The 17,083-nt window shown below is 41.1% G+C and overlaps 1 long non-coding RNA gene across 1 annotated transcript; it reads right to left on the reverse strand.

Moving 5' to 3' along the window:
• Positions 1-2,495: 2,495 nt before the first annotated feature.
• Positions 2,496-7,732, reverse strand: LOC132659440 (uncharacterized). The gene is made up of 2 exons (XR_009599917.1): positions 7,599-7,732; positions 2,496-6,260 (listed from the first exon to the last, which is right to left on the reverse strand). It is a non-coding gene; the product is annotated as an uncharacterized LOC132659440 (long non-coding RNA).
• Positions 7,733-17,083: the final 9,351 nt, after the last annotated feature.

A 17,083-nucleotide genomic window follows, 5' to 3' on the forward strand; every position in this document is an offset into this window, starting at 1 on the left:
GTGTGGTGACTGTGAACTTTTGAAATCTGGGCTAATGTTCTACTTATCCTTGTTCTGCATGGTACCTGGCCCAGTCCTTTGCATAAAGCTAGGTGCTCACTTGATATTTATAAAATTTAATGGAACTGATGGCAAGAGTCAATTTTAGTAAATATTCAAACTAGCAACCTAGCAAATTTTGGGCATCCTGTAAATATTGCTAAAATCAAATTAGAGACCTCTATGACCCAGAGAGATGTTATGGGGAGGGAGGTGGGAGGGGGGTTCATGTTTGGGAATGCATGTAAGAATTAAAGATTTTAAAATTAAGAAAAAAAAAAAATAGAGACCTCTGGTCACCATCCTATAGCTGCTGTTAGCATCAACAAGACAGTCAAATTTAAGACTTTATTTTTGTTGCAGCATACATATTATTATGCTTGTAATTACTTGAGGAATAATCAATCTGTTTAAAAGAGATAATTTCCCCAGTTCATGGTATAACTTATTAAGATGATCATAGTTTATATAGCTCAATGTTTTACCACATACTTGGAGTTTATATACGTGGCTAAATGTATAGTCTTGCTGTGACATATAAATAGGTAATGAAGTTTAGCCATAAAGTATTGCTTATACATAAGTTTATACATAAGCTATGTAATGAATTTTAAATGACTTGAGTTTTTCTTAAGTCATTAGTAAGAAAATGATTTTGCTGAGATTTGCATGCAGGAGGGTGCTTGCGAGGCTTGGCTGTGGGGAGATGGTTGAGGGAGTGGGAGTCAGATTATGAAGGGCCTTTCATGAAGTGACAAAATAAGCCAGTTTTCTGAAAGTGATGAGGAACTAGTGAAGGGTTTTAAGCAAGGGAGTGACATGTGTTTTGATTTTTAAGATCATTCTGGTAGCAGTGATGAGGGGTGGATTGCAGTGATGGTGTGGCTGGAAACAGACCAATTAGAGGAATATAGGAGATGAATAACGTTTGAACTAATAATAGTGGTTAACATGAAGTACTTATTTGTCTGACATTAGGGGTTTATGTCTTTTTTTTTTTTTTTTTCATTTAAATCCTCAGCAACCTTAGGAGATAGTCTCTGTTATCTCTAATTTACAGATTGAGTAAATTGAGGCATATATAGGTTGTGTGACTTGCCCATGGTTACTTGGTAATAGGTGGTCTTTACCCAGAGGTTTCTTGCTCAGCTGTCATTCTATACTGGCTGGTGCACAGGAATGGAAGACAGGATGAGTTTAAGGTTTATTAAGGAGGGGGGATCCACAGGGATTGGTGGTATTCATTCACTTCCATTCAAACATTCCTTGAGAATCCATTGCGCTGGAAGGTGACTAAGTGCTGGGTGAAACACAGGCACAATTTCTGCCCTCCGGTAACTCAGTGTAGCTGGGGAGTTAGATAAATTAGCACTTATGGTATAGTGTCATGAGTGCTCTGATACAGTTTGGAGAGGGCACTGGGGGAGCATGGAGGGTGCAGCTCTGAATCAGATTGGGTGAAACAGGGTAGGAGGAGGCAGCGTTTTATATGAGACTTGAGCTATGGGAACGATGGTCCAGGTGCATGATGGGAGGGAGAGGGTCCTGGCAGAGGGATCAACAGAGGTGAAGGTCATGTAACATATTAGAGCCCCTTGACTTGCCCTGGGGATCATAAGCAATTCTATATACCATCAGGGCTGATGTATGGCATAGAGTTAGAATCTGATTGGCTACATCCTTCTTTTACTTGTTTCTTATTTGTTAATTTTTCATGTATGTACATCCTGACCCCATACTAGATTTTGAAGCTGCTTTGAAGGTCATGACACTGTCTTGTATGTCCTTAGTGCTAACATTGGCTTTGTCCATGGCAGATGCTCGGTTAACATTTATGGATGAATCAGTCTAGATTATTACCACCTTTCTTCCCAGATTAGGTTTGAGTTAGTGCATTTCTTTTCTCACTGTGGTTATTTAATGCAAGACTGTCATTTAGTCCTGGCTCTTCGAAGCTACAGATATAACACATCTGCTAAATACTGGGTTTTTCCTTAGTAAGGTTCAGTGATGTTGACACAAACTCCACAAAGAAGCTGTCGATTTAGTTTACTACATACTATCTCCTGTTTTTTTTTGAGGGGGGGTTTGCTACTGACTGATTATGATAGCAGACAATTTGCTACCACTAATCTTCACAGATGTTCTTAAAGAAAGCATGTTTTCATGCTTTTACAAATCTGAAAAGGTGGGAGATAGACTTTCAGGAGCTTTTGCTTTTGAAAAAGAGATGAGAGAGTCAGTTGTTTTCCTGCAGTGAGTTATAAAGCAGATGGCATTAAAAAAGAAAGAAAAACTTCTAATTCACTGGAGAAGCACACTATTCACATCTCTTTCACAGAAATCACTTGGAAAGTAGAAGAAAAATGAGCTATACAGATACAGGTTAACCCCAAATCAGATGGATCAAAATCATTAATAATTTGGACCAACAGAAGCACTTGATTAAAAAATCCTTGTTAATTTAATTGTTTTATTGAGCTTATATAGGTTTAACAATTCAATTATTTCCCCTTGAAATGTGAAGATGGATAGCTTCACTTTAACTCAGCCCCAGCGTCAGCCCATCTTGCCATAAGACATTTAACATGATGAGTGACATCTTTTATTTTTCATAGCAGTCTTTGTGACCTTCTAATCCGAACGTGGCAGTGGCGAGGAGGCAGAACTCCTTAATCTCTCTTTTGAAAATGGCTGTTCCTGCTTGAGCACTTTGGTACTCTGGAAACCTTCAGTAACAGATGCTTATTGTGGAGTTGAAGCAAAAAAGGCCTCTGGGTAACTGTATTACCCTGGGTAATTGTATTTCCTAAATATTAATAATCTATGTATGCCCCACTAGATGTGACTCTTGTGGGGTCTATGGTTAACAGTGCAGAGGGCCTGCATAGGGTTTGGCCTCCTTGTTCGCTCTGGCTCTTCCTATCCCAGGATCCAGAGTTGGAGGCAGCTTATTTAAGAAGATGAGGCCCCTTCAGTTTGGGTTGACTTTTCTGGGAGATAGGTAGTCCCCTCGTGGCTCATGGGATCGACTGCTTTGGCAGTTGGTGACTGGCACCGTGCTGACAGCTGCAAAACCAGCAGGACCGAGGGTGATGAAAGGCCAGTAGAGGAATATGACGGATGGTTCTGGAGCTACAGATGTCGGCAGCAGGGAAGGCTGCAGGGAGGAGGTGGGGTCTGAGTGGGTCTTGAGGGACTGGTGGGCTCTGGCTAGGGAGGGGGGGGGTGACGACGCGCTGCCTGCCTTGAGTAGGTGGTGGATAGTGAAATGACCGAACAGAAATGGCTGGGATTCAGCGGTTTTCTAATGGCACAGCAAACCCCGACCCGCTCACACAGGTGAGGTTGCAGGGAGAACGCTCTAGTAGGTCATTTTATGTAATGACCTTGCAGCATTTAAACTAGATGTTTTGAAATAATCAGCTTGAGGGATCAGAGGAAAAAAATCAAAGGGAACAGATAGATGGTCATGCAGTCAACATGGATAAAACTAAATTTAGGCCTCATTATAATCCTTCTTTTGTTTATTATCTCTTTGGGGAATAGTGTAAATGAGGAAGGTAAAAGTCTGAGTTCTTGCTGTCTAGTTTAATTTACTTAACCACTTGCTTTACTGATGACATTTAAGACCATCAAAATGAACATAATTGATGATGACCTTGAGGCTGATAATGGGAAGAAAATGTTTCATGAAACCAAGGACATCCCTTGGGTAGTGTGGGGCAGATGAAATCAGGATAAAATGAGCAGCTTAATAAAGGTTGAGTTTAGAAATAACAAATACTGAAAAGTATGTAAAAATGTCATCAGTAAGAAAAGATTCTCAGCTGCTAATACACTACTGAAATACATCACTCTCCCAAGCCCTGTCTGGTTGTCTTGTTGTCTTTCACTAACGAGTCTCCTGAGTTGCTTGCTGTCTCCATGTGGAGGCCTGTTTGCACAGAGCAGAGCTCAGTGCTGGATAAACAGCTCACTGACTGAAAGGCCAGCAGAGCTGGAGAGAGTCGCTGTGTATTGTTCACAAACACCACGCAAAAGTGATTCTGAATTAATTTGATATACAAAAGAGTTTAAAAAAGATACAACCAGATATAGCCAGAATGGTGAAAACACACAGGGGTAATGACTCAATCTTTTCATTAATCATGTAGCAGAATGGAATTTGTAGCACTGTTTAGAATACATCTGAAATTTTGTCTTAAAGAACCAGGGCAAGAGAGAAGATAATAAAGAGTTTATCACAACAGTGTGATGTATAGTTTTCTTGACACTTGGTTGGTCCTGTGTGACCCTTGAAACTGTCCTTTGAGATATTTAGGGCAACACTTAGGTTAAATTATTTGCTCAAAGTCCTGTGAGTAGTGATAGAACTCAGAACTCAATGCTGGTTCCGGAAACCTCTAGTAGGTCTCTTCACGTGGGATCCAGTAATGATAGGAACTTCACTGAGTAAACTTTTACATCACAAACCTTTGAGCATGGGCTCAGTGGGAACTAGAAGGTATCCATACCAGTGGGGTATAAACCTGCAAAGTATTTTCAAGAGATGGTTTGCACAGCACATTGCTTGTCTCATAACAGGAAGTTAATCAATATTTGTTAAATAAGTGAATGAATGAATTCAAACACTATAGAACTGAGCTGAAGAATCCAGATGAAGAGCCTTTTAAGTTTGGCTCAAAGCATTTGTTGAATGTTAAAGACCTTTTTATCATCGATGGGGATTATTTCAATTCTCTTTTATAGAATTGTGTTTAAAAATCTACCTGCGAATATTTTTTGAATGCTTAACAAGTGTGGAAAGGGAATAGGAATTTTGTCTCATGTGGAACTCTCTTTTTGGTCCTAACAGTTCAAACAGGTTTAGTGTAGTATTAAGCTCCCGTTTGTATGCAGTCTATTATGCGCTGTGTACTGTACCAGGGCTTTGCATATATCATCTCACTTACCCCTAAAAGCATGCCCACAGAGATAGGCTGTCCTGTGAAGCTGGGAATCCAGCAGAAGTTAGACTGACTGAGACACTCATGCTCTTCCTTCTACACTGCAGTCACGGCTGAACAATCTTCATGATAATACAAAAGCAGGACCAGGGAGGGGACAGGCTGGCAGGTGGATTTCTTTGGTATTACTGTTGCCCACGGGATGTTCAGAAAATAGCATGTATGTGGCAGAAAGCATTCTGATGGAATCAAAATGAAAGTTTATTGTTTATTGAGGTAACTTTGGTTTATATGTAACATTGTATGTTTTCTGTGTATAACATTACATTTCTACTTCTATACACACTATAACGTGTGCTCACCACCAACATTTTAGTTTCCATCTGTCATCATTCAGTTGACCCCCTTTACCTATTTTTCACACACCACAGTGTCGTCTACTGACCACATCGGAAAGCCCGCCTTCTTACACCAAGCAGAGTCCCCTTTTCCAGTTTCATAAAATCGGTAGGGTGTGTGGAGAGGTATCCTTTCAATACTTTAGTGCATGGGACCTGTATCTAAAATAAGTATCAGACTGGACTTTGAAGAGGAAGAGATGTCATGAAAATAGAGTCAGAAGGAAGTGTACGGAAATGTCTCCTTGGGACAGGGTTGGGTGGTGGCGCATGCTCGTATGTGTGTTTACACTCACGTGATGGGTGGGAAATGACTGTATATGGTATTCAAGTCTGCTTTAAGTCGCGGCATACAGGGATACCTGTTTCTCTTTTTTTTCCCTGCCTCTCTGTTTCCGTCACCAATCCTTTTGATATTTACAGAGCCCATTAAAGTAATAAGATGTAGTGATTTTGCGGTTTAGTCTCACTGGAATCTTTGAATATATATGTTCTGTAACATCAGAGCAAAAACCGTAATAATGATGAATTCAAGGCAGATTCTGAATTACGGTAAAGGAGTGCATTTGCAGTGGCAAAAGGCCAAACTGAGACCAAGAAGTTGTCATCGTTTTGTGGTCGTTGGTCTAATACCCCAAAGGTTATATCATGTTTCATCCTCTTTTCTACTCTTTGAACCAAGCCTTCTGTGAGTGCTAAACATCCTGGAATTCTTTGTGATTAGTTACTGCTCATGGGGCAGGTGGTACTTTATTAGGATGGCGGGAAAACCAAAGGAAAGTGCTCAGATCCATTTATTAGCCAGCAATAAATAGAGACCACTGATGTGCCAATCTGTTTCTCCAGCTACTGGTCTGATTTTAGCGCCAGGAACCTACAATTCAAGACCAAACACTGTTATTTAGAGAGTCTGGCAGGAGTGGAAGCTCTGCTTGGTTCTAAACTTGATCATGTCCTTGGCTCTGGCCCTGTATTGGTGACAGAGGGCCCCTTGCTGGTTACATCTCCCCACTGCCTCCCTTGTAATGCCTGGATAATCTATTCTAGACGTCTTGGAGACAGTTTTACTTGGCCCAGGCATGATAATAATTTGAATTTGAGCTAATTGGTCCATTAGCAGGGATAATTTTATGTGATTAAAACTCATGCCATCCTTATGCCTTGGAGAAGAGGATTCTGAAAAAAAATCCAAAGGCAGGCCTTGCGAGACCAAAGTCAGTGTGGAGTTTAGTTATCTGGAAGTGAAAAAGGTGATCTAACTGGGGAAATGGAGGAGAAGAGGAAGGTAAGGAGCCTGCCACCTCCCACAGGCTCAGAGCTTTGTCTGAGTGGGGCCTGGAGAAGCTGAGGTCCCGGGATCAAGAGTATCCTTGGGTCTCCAGGGTGAGCAGTCTCCTGAGTTGGTTCAGTGCGAGGCACTCCTGGCATAGCTCTGGTTATTGTTACCTCAGTAACGATTAGGCTGAGGTTAGTGGAGGGTGAGGATGCTATAAAGTAGCCTCCATCTGCTTTTAGCCCTTCTGCAGATCAAACAGCAGGGCCGTCTGTAGCCCCCCAAGATGCAGAATCCAGAGAGGGTACCACGCTCAAATTGACTTAGGTGTTATCACCAGGGATCCAGCTCTAGGGGGTCATTCATCACTCTGATGCTCCCAAACATAGCCTGAGCTGCCTCCCTATGTCAGTGGAAGCCTTTTGTTGGGTTCCAGTAACACCCAACCCAGGGAGTGCTTACACATGCACAAGTGCCCCCTGACTGCTGGTCAGCTCGTTTCTGTATGACTGCAGCAGGTTTCTCTGGCCGTCTCCCAGTCTCCCTCCAGCTTCTGCTCCTCCCCAGGCCAGCTTACCCAGTGTGTGGGCACGGGCTTCTCTGTTAGTTTCCCGAACTCAGGTGATACTGGAATGTAGAGTTTAGCGAAATGTTGCCACACCTGAGGAAGTCATTGGGGCATCAAGGGACAGAAAAGGGAACAGGTAACCCTGCCTGTGAAGTCCACTGCTTCTTTGCACGGGGGCCCCTTGTGAGTCAGGTGAAAGAGATTTGTAAACCTCACAGTTTGTGAGCAAACCTCAGTCTGCAGAGGTTACAGTTTTCTGTGAAGACGAGCTTCACAGTTAAAGGCTCAGCGTCTCAGCCGGCAGCCTCTGCCCTTGCACTTGCAGCATTCCTACTTTCTGGGCTTCCCTGAAAGAGTGGGTAAGCACTTACCTGACATCTGCTTGGCCAAAACCCCAGTTGTGTTTCCCAGAAAAATGGGAGAATCTTCCCGAAGGGAAAAGAAAATCCAGGAAACACACAAGAATGCAGAAATGCTTGCGTGTCCTCAAATTTTGGCTTTATTTACTTTGATTTTGTCTGTTACACTGCGTACCTGGGATTGGACTTTGCACTTTGACTCACCCTATCGCTTCTCTCGTCCAAGGAAGCCTGTTGGGTAATCAGAGTCCGACAGTCAAAATGTGGCTGTATAGTGTCTGGGAAAATCTCCAGCCTGCAGTCTGAAATGCTACAGTCAGGTTGCACTGCATGTTTGCCAACTCATTTTTCATTACGTTTAATCTGCCATTGCTTCTGACAGAGAAAAGAACAAAGTTTTCTCTGACTGACCATGTGACAACAGTGGCCACCGAAGAATTTTGAATCCAGGACATTTTTGAAAAGAGAAAATCATACAAGGGAGTGAGGCTCCTTAGAGGAACTTGGAAGGCAGTTTTAACAGGTCACCTTAACTAGCTGTAAACTACCTGAATTCAGGACTAAGATTTTCATTATTATAGGGATCAATACTGATTTTAATTATCCTTAACATTTGTTACAAGGAAAGCAAAGAGTCTCATTTTCATGTGTAGTTACTTCCTGTAGATCTGGTTTATACTCCGAGCTGTATTCGGTTTTTCAAGGGCTGCCTTATTAGATTTGATCCAGGAGATGGCAGTGTGCTTTTCATTTTGGGACTTGGATGTGACCTCCTACACCTTCTTCTGTAAGTTGTCATGTGTAATAGGGTGGTGCATTGTGAAGTCCATGATGTAATATGTTCATTGATCCACCATACTGAAACACTAATAAAAAATAAAATCTGAATAATAGAAACTGGGTTATATTATAAATTCATAAAACTAATCTACTTATTTTTATTAATCAAATAGTGAACACTTAATACTGTACCAGATGTTCTATGGGGAAATAGAAATGTTAAAAGCCATTATTGCTTTAAAAAGCTTAAAATCTAGATATGGACCCACAAAGTTAGTAAAAATGAAACTGAAGACAGTTATATGTTAGTTAGGGAGTAAGAGATTACTGTGGTCAGCAAGAGGACTTCTCAGAGGGAGGTGGTAATTAAAAGGATGAGTAGGAACTTTTGGATAAAGAGGATGGATTAAGCACCATAATTTTTCCCTCTCTCTTCAAATTCTACTAAAATGATAGTATAGGATTACAAATAGATAAATCAGAACAGCAAAAAAAAAGAAAGGCAACATTAGGAAGTAAGATATCGACAAATTTTTGAAAGATGAAGATGGAGAGAATTATAAAAAGGATTTCCATGAAGGAGCATGGAAATACCTTACTAAGTAAGGTCTTTATCAAGTTAAAGAAAGTGCATTTTGTTTCTATTTTTCGTTTTTTTTTTTTAAATTTTTAATCAAGGATAGTTAAATTTTTTCAAGTACATTTTTTGGGGAACTATTGATAAGATCATGTAATTTTTTTTTTTTCTATTAGCTTTTTAGTATGGTGGATCATATTGATTCACTTTCAAATGCTAAGCTAGACTTCTATCCCTGGGATAAATCCCACTGGGTCATAGTACAGAATTCTTTTTAGATAACGCTGAATTCTACTCCCTAATATTTTGTTAAGAATGTTTTTACATCTATATTCATAAGGAATATTGACCTGTAGTTTCCTTTTCTCCCTCCCTCTCTCCTTTCTTTCCTTCCTTCCTTTTCTTTCTTTCTTTTTCATTCTCCGTCTTTGGTTTTGTACTAGGGTAATACTAAGCAGGAAATGAATTGGAAAATGTTCGTTCTTCTATTTTCTGGAAGAGATTGTGTACAAGTGGTACTAGTTCTTCAAATTTTGGATCAAATTCTCCAGTGAAACAGTCTAGGCCTGGAGATGTATTTTTGGGGAGTTTAAATTTCCTTAATATTATAGAGCTATTCAAATGGTCTATTTAATATTTAGTGATGTACTTAGTGATGATAATATTACTGCTGCTGTTGCTGCTAAGTCGCTTCAGTCGTGTCCGACTAATTATTGGTTTTGGCTGTATTGATCAGTTTCTAAGTTGTCAAATTTGTGTGCATAGAGTTGTTTGTAGTATTCTTTTATTATCCTTATTATTTTAAATGTGTTGAGGTTTGTTTTATGGCCCAGAAAATGGTAAGTGATTTGTGAGAACTTGAGAAAAAACTATGAATTCTGCTGTTGTGGGGTGGTGGTGGATTTTACAGATGTCAGTCTGTTGTTTGATGGCATTGAGTGTTTCTATGTCTTTGCTGCTTTTTTGCCTAGATGTTTTCTCAGTTTTTGAGAGGAATGTTGAAGTCTCTTAACTATAATTGTGGATGTGTGAATTTCTCATTTCAGTTCTATCAGCTTTTGCTTCATGCACTTTGTAGCTGCTGTTGGTGTGTATCCATTCAGGACTGGTATGTCTTCTCGGTGGATTGATCCCTTTGTCATTATGTAATGTCCCTTCTTGTTTCTAGTAATTTTCTTTGTGCTGAGATTCACTTTGCTTGATAATAATGTAGCCACTCCTGCATTTCTTTGATTCATGTTTGCATGATGTGTATTTTTTCATCTTTTTACTTTCAACCTTATATCGTTATACTTGAAGTGAGTTTCTTGTAGACAGCATATAGCTAGGTCATGGTTTATAATCCAACCTGCTAACCTCTGTTTTTAATTTGTATATATAGGCCATTTATATTTAATGTAATTATCAACATGTTAGGACATAAATCTAGCATTTTATTTTATTTTTGTTTGTTTTCTTTTTGCTATATTGTTTCTCATTTCTTTTTTCCCCTCACCTTCCTGTGTGCTTCTGGAAAATATTTTTAAATTCTATTTTATCTTTTAAAATATATCTTTAAATATAGCTTTTTATTGGTTGCTCTAAGTATTGTGTATACACCTAACTTATTGCAGTCTACTGGTGGTGTCATTTTACCAGTTCAAGTGAAGTATAGAAAACTTACCTCTCTTTTTGTCCCTGTATCTTTCCCTATTCATATTTCCTTTACATATAGTATTTCCTCTATATACGTTGTCCTCAGACAATGTTATAAATTCTGCTTCAACCTTCAAACATTATTTAGAAAACTCAAGTGGAGGAAAGCCTGTTATATTTACTTAGTTCCCTAAAATTCCAAGAGTCTTCCTTGTATTGTTTTCTTTCTGTTTAGAGAAAATTTCTTTAGCTATTCTTTTTGTGTAGGTTCCCTGGTGAGACTTTAGCTTTCCTTCATCTCAGAAACTTTAGATATCTATGTCACTGATGAAGAATATTTTAACTGGATGCGTGATTCTTGGTTGACAGTTCTTTTGTCCCTGGAAAATGTAATGCCATGTGCTCTAGCCTCCATGGTTTATGATAAGAGACCTGCTGTCATTGTTGTTTTCCTGTAGGTGAGATGTCCTTTTCTCCTGGCTGTTTTCACGAGTGTCTCTGTTTTTTAGTTTTCGGAAGTTTAATTATGATGCGTCTTGGTATGGATTTCTTCAGGTTTATACTGTTTGGACTTTATTCTTAAACCTGTAGGTCTTTTTCTCCTGGAAAGTTTAGGAAGTTTTTATCCATGATTTCTCTTGAGTACATTTTCAGCCCTGCGATGTTCCTACTTGCCTTGTGAGACTCAAATTACATAAATGTTAGACATTAAAAATAATATCCTATAGAACTTTGATACTTTTTTTGGTCTCTATTGTCTGTTTTTCAAGTTGGGTAATTTCTAATGTTCTGTCTTTCATTTCACTCTTTCTGTCCTATGTTTTCTCTTTTCGTTGTTAAGCTCATCCACTGAGATTTTTAAATCAGTTATTGTATTTTTCAGCTCCAAAATTTCCATTTGGCTTTTCTTTGTATCTTTTATTTCCCATTTTTATTTGTTTGAAGTATATTTGTAGCTGCTTTAAAATCTTTGTCAGGTCATATTCATATCTCTGTCATTTTGGGTTTACCATCTATTTTTTTTTTTCATTCAATTTGAGTGCTTCCAATTTTTTTGTATGATGAATTATTTTATTGAAACCTGGATATTTTCGTATGAAGTGTGAGATTCTAGACCTTATTTAATCCTTATTTTAAAAACTGATTTAATCTGACCCTTCTCCGGCAGCAGGAGTGGGTGGGGGTGGGGGTGGGGCTGGGGGTGGGGAGGGACATCACCACCCGGCTGCTGTCAGGTGGAGGTAGGGATCTGTGTTCTCCACTCAATCTCCTAACTGGCGGGGTGAGGGTGAGGGTTTCTCCTTACTGATGGGTGGAGATGACAGTGTTGTTTCCGCTTATGGTCTCCACTGACGCTGTGGTGAGGGCAGAATTTTTATTGCTGGGTGTTGATGAAAGTTCTGATTTTCCATCAGGCCTCCTCCTCCTCCTCTGACACCATCCTAGTGGGGAGGGGGATGCGTACCTCTTATCATTAGCTAAGTATAGATTTGTTTGTTCCATGGGGTCTCTATTAATACCATGAGGGTTGGGGTGTTTGTTACTGGCCAGTGGGGGTAAAATTCCTGGCTTCTTACTTGGACTTTTCTTATGCCAGCTCCTTGGGTATTGGAGCTCCTCATGAGAGCCTTAAGAGGGTAGGAGCCTAGACTTCCTACTTAGGTTTTGCTGGTGTGGACGAGTGGAGCCACAAGTTTTTCTGCAGTATTTGCCTGGAGTAGAACAGTTATTATCTAAAAGTCTCTGTCTTGCTTGGCTGTTCCTTTCCTAGTCATTTGGTTAGAAAGAGCAGACTTTTGGGGGGCTTTTTTTTCAGTCTGCAACCCCTGTATTGCTATCCTCAAGGCCAGGGTATTCACCACTTTATTTTTTTGGGTCCTAAAGTCCCAAGTTGATTTGCCTTCTCTCTGCTTTTTAGAGTCTTATGTTTGGTTTATAAATAATGCCCAGGATTTTAAATTGTACTTCACAGGAGGACTAAGGGCAAGTATATTTACTGCTAATTGTTTTAAAACATTTTCTGCATTTTCAAGCTTAACCTCAGAAGCAAGTCAAAATCTCCACATCAGGCTTGGTTCCTTACCGTCCCTAATTTTCCTCAGTCATCCTCAGCTGTACCTCTGAAACAGATTCAAATCCTCTCCTCTCCGTCTTCACTTCCATCAGCCAAGGTCAAGCCAGCATCTCTTTCCTAGACTACTACAGTCAGGAGCAAGCATTTGTTAGAGTGAACTTTTCAAAACATCAATCACTGCACATCACTACTCTGATTAAAGAAATGATACACATGAACTTACTTACAAAACAGAAAGAGACACACAGACTTAGAAAATAACTTACGGTTTCCAGAGCGGGACGGGACAGTTAGGGAGTTTGGGATGGTCATATACACGCTGCTATATTCAGAATGATAACCAACAAAGACCTGTTGTATAGCACGTGAAACTCTACTCAGTGCTATGTGCCAGCCTGGATGGGAGCGGGTTTGGGAGGAGGAAGGATGTGTGTATATGTCTGGCTGAGTCCCTTCACTGTGCACCTGAGACAACCACAGCATCGTTAATCATCTATACCCCAACACAGAATAAAAAGTTTAAAATTTGAAAAAAAGAAATTCTAAAACATTTTTCATTGCACTTTGGATAAAATATGAATTCCTTTTCCTAGTGTGTTAAGTCCTCAAATAATCTACCCTGTACCTGTCTCTCCAACCTCACTCTTCAACCTCATGCCTCTGCTCCTCTCGTAAGTGAAAATTCTCTCATCATACTTAGCTCATTTCCTCCTTCTGTGCTTCTATCTCATATCTGTTTCAGGGTATGAACTTGCCATTGGAGAGCCCAGAGTGCTCTTATTCCAGTTTTTTTTTTTTTTTGTCATGTGGAGTCCAGCTTAAACATCACCTCCTCTGAGAAGTCTTTTCCACCACCTCCCTTGTCCAAATCACTTTCTGTATTAACACTCTTTAATTTTCTTCAAAGTGTTTTATCAGTGGTATTTTCTTGTATCTTTATTTTTGTACTGGTCATCAGCTGTCTTCTCCCTCTGAGATATAAACTCCATGAGATCAGGGTCATTGCTTCTTGTATTTACTGAGATTCACTGGGGACACATTATCTAAATAATTTTTATTGAATGGATGAATTTAGTCAACTCCTAGTGAGCTAATTATGTACAAGGGTTTGTGTTCTGTGCAAGACAATATTTCACATCAGATATTACTGAATCTGAATACTGACATTTTGCTATAGACATCTTTGTCATCTATAAAGGAGGAGACGGAACCTTGAGGAGATCCAGTCCTTCCCCAAAGTTAATGAATTTGATTCCACCAGAGTTAACTGAGGGCACATTTACATGCCAGGCACAGTGCCTGATACCAGGAATACAAGCATGAATAAGGCAGGGCTCTTGCCATCTAATTGCTCACAGCCTGGTGGGGAGACAAAGCACAAACCACTAACTCCACTGCAACATGGCGCGCGAATAAACTGGGGCAAGCCTTACGCCAAAGGCAGGAACAAAACATTAGGAGATGAACTGTGTGACTAATTTCGCTGGATGGTTGGATGAAGGTTTTTCTTTTTTGAAAAGCTTTACAGAGTAGATGGCATTTGAGCAAGCCCTGCAAAGATGAATAGGCTTTTTCCAGGTGCAGAAAGGGTGATAAGAGCTTTCCAGAGAGAGAGAAGAGGAGATGTGAAGGGAGAGGGACTTGAAAGAGGGCACATCCTGGCTGGTTAGCTGTGTGAGAGCAGGCTAGACTTTCACAGCGCTTACGAAAGTCGATGTTGACGTGCATCCAGCCACAGAACTGCACGAGCAGACTTTCTTTCCTTTTTTTTTTTTTTCTCTGAGTTAATCAATTTTTGGTCTCTCTTCAAGACTCAGTAAAGTTTGCTTTGTCTAAAATTTGGCGAAGATTTATGTGGTTTTCCTCCATCAGCCCCTTCTGTTTGGATGAACTACAGCAGCACCATGAAGAAGAGGGCATGGGGTGGGGGATGGTAAACTCACAAACTACAGCCCTGGTTAGCTTGTCCTGCAGGCTTGGTATTGGGTGATGCGCTATAGTACAGAGAAGGCTCTCTTACCCTCTGCCAATATGATCACATAGCCTGAAAGCTCTGACCTAGAAATTCTTTGCTTTGGATTCAGATTTGCTGGCTGGAACACAGAAATCCTGGGGAAAAGAAACACATAAGATTGTTACTGGGGACTTCCCTGGTGGTCCAGTGGCTAAGACTCTGCACTAGGGGCCTAGGTTCGGTCCCTGGTCAGGGAACTGGATCCCACATGCCCTGCAACTAAAGATCAAGGGTCCTCAGTGCTGCAACTAAGACCCAGTGCAGCCAAACTAAATGTTAAAAATTTTTTAAAAAATTTATTGGATATTAGCATCTTCATGAGAATGAACTTGTGAGCATCTTCCATCTGGGCTAGCCAGTGTCCTTAGGGAGCCAAGGGGATGGCTGTTTGGTTTTAGGGAAAGGTTTACTACTGAGTATGTGCCAGATACAGAGCTAGGGGTTCTGGGCCTTTTTGCATTTTAATTTTTTTCAACACTGTTCTCTTAATTTTAGAGACTGGCCCACTGGGGCACACAGAGGTTAGGTACTTGCCTGAGGTCACTCTGTTAGTAAGGCTGGATTTCAAAATCAGTGCTGCTCCTACAGATACGCTGTCTTTCCACACAGCATGACAACACAAAGGGGTGGGGTGGGGGTGAGAAAGGTAGGAAAAAATGGCAAAGATGTAGAGCGTGGACGTCAAAGTTCGCTTAGGCCACAGTCACACTTTGGGTTGACCCTGAGAAGAGTACTGCCTCTCTTGGTCAGGTGTCTCTTTGACCATATCTGTGTGTGATCTGTCCGTAGCACTTGGAAGACTAGAAGCATTGTCTGGATAGGCTGATAAAATTCTCAGCAAAGAAAGAATGTGCCAGATGACTGTTTCAAGTGGCCCGCATGCTTGCTTCCCACGGTGAATCTGTGCCTTGGAGATAATCAGAAAACCTTTTTCATCAGATGGCATATCACAGATGAGAAAAGCAGTGTGAAGGAAGCAAGTCAGGCAAACAGTGTCAGGTGTGGACTGCCTGAAGCCCATGGTCCCCATCATCGGGAAGGCTGATGCCATGCTTCGCCAACTTCCCTTCCTGCACATACTTGGGGTTCCTGGAAGCAGCAAGCATGGCTCTGTAGAATCGGCCACCCAGAAATGAGACCTGCCCTCCACAGGGAAGTGACATCCTCCCATATGTTCCATGCTTTTTATCCTCCGGAGATTGAAGAGGATTGGGAATGTAGCCTACAAAGGAAGCTGTTGTGCTGGCTGTGGATAGGGGCATCGTACACACACACACCCAGCAACGACACACCCATCTCCTACTCCTTGTATTACAGGTACACAACAAAATGCAAAAGACCTCTGATTTGTGGTTCTCCCTTCTGCTGTTTCTGGGATTTCCAGCCACGGGCAGGCAGCGGAGGTGGGAGGAAGAGCACTGCACTGCATCCTGGGTGGATACAGGAGCCACCATCCTGTCCCTCCTTCCTCAGAGCCCAAGGGTGGGTATTGTTTTCTCCTTCAGTGACTGTTACGTGTACCTTAAATATATCACTAAGTGCTGTAGAACCAGTGGTAAAGGAGAAGTTGGCTCTTTATTACACTGGCAATAACACCTCACTTCCCACATCAGGTGTAATCTGCTTGTTCATTTCATTTTAGCCACACGAGCCTCCTTTCTGTTGTTTGAACACACCTTAAGCCTTTGCCTGGTGCTGTCCTCACCCCTCATCTTGCAGGTCTCAGCCCAAAGGTTAGCTCTCCAGCGAGGTCTTCCCCACTGAGACTGAAGTCCCTCTCTCCCTCCTGGCTGCACACCTGCTTTAGTCAATCTGTAGCCAGCATACAGGACTTCCTCGGTGGCTTGGGCTAAATAATCTGCCTGCAGTGCAGGAGATGCAGGAGACAGGGGTTCCACCTCTGGGTTGGGAAGGTCCCCTGGAGGGGAAATGGCAACCCACTCCATTATTCTTGCAGAGAAATCCATAGGGTCACAAAGAGTCGGATGTGACTCAGCACAGCTAGCATATTCACTTTGTTTATTGCAGTCTTAGCTTTTATCACTTTTCGGTTTTTCTTTCCCATTTGTTAGTTACTTGTTTCTTGTCTATTTTCTAACCTCTTGAATGTTAGCTTCTTGCAAATGGGACTTTGCCAGTTTTACTCCCAGCACATAGCTTAGAATACTCTGTGGTAGTTGTTCAATAAATATTTGTGAATGAATGAATGAATGAATGATGTGGTTGCCACCTTCATGCTTACAGACTGGAGAGGTGGTGTAGCATCAGAACTTGGGCTCAAGAGTCAGACAGCCAGGAGTTTGAATCCCAGCTCTGGCACGAATGACCTGAAGTCTCAGAACTTTCGGTTTTTCATCTTTAAAAGGGAGATAATGTTAGCCCTTACTTTGTGGGGTTGAAGTGAGGATTAAATGAGA

The sequence above is a fragment of the Ovis aries genome, chromosome 3 (genome assembly GCF_016772045.2).
Source record: "Ovis aries strain OAR_USU_Benz2616 breed Rambouillet chromosome 3, ARS-UI_Ramb_v3.0, whole genome shotgun sequence".
NCBI classification, from domain to species: Eukaryota; Metazoa; Chordata; class Mammalia; order Artiodactyla; family Bovidae; genus Ovis; species Ovis aries.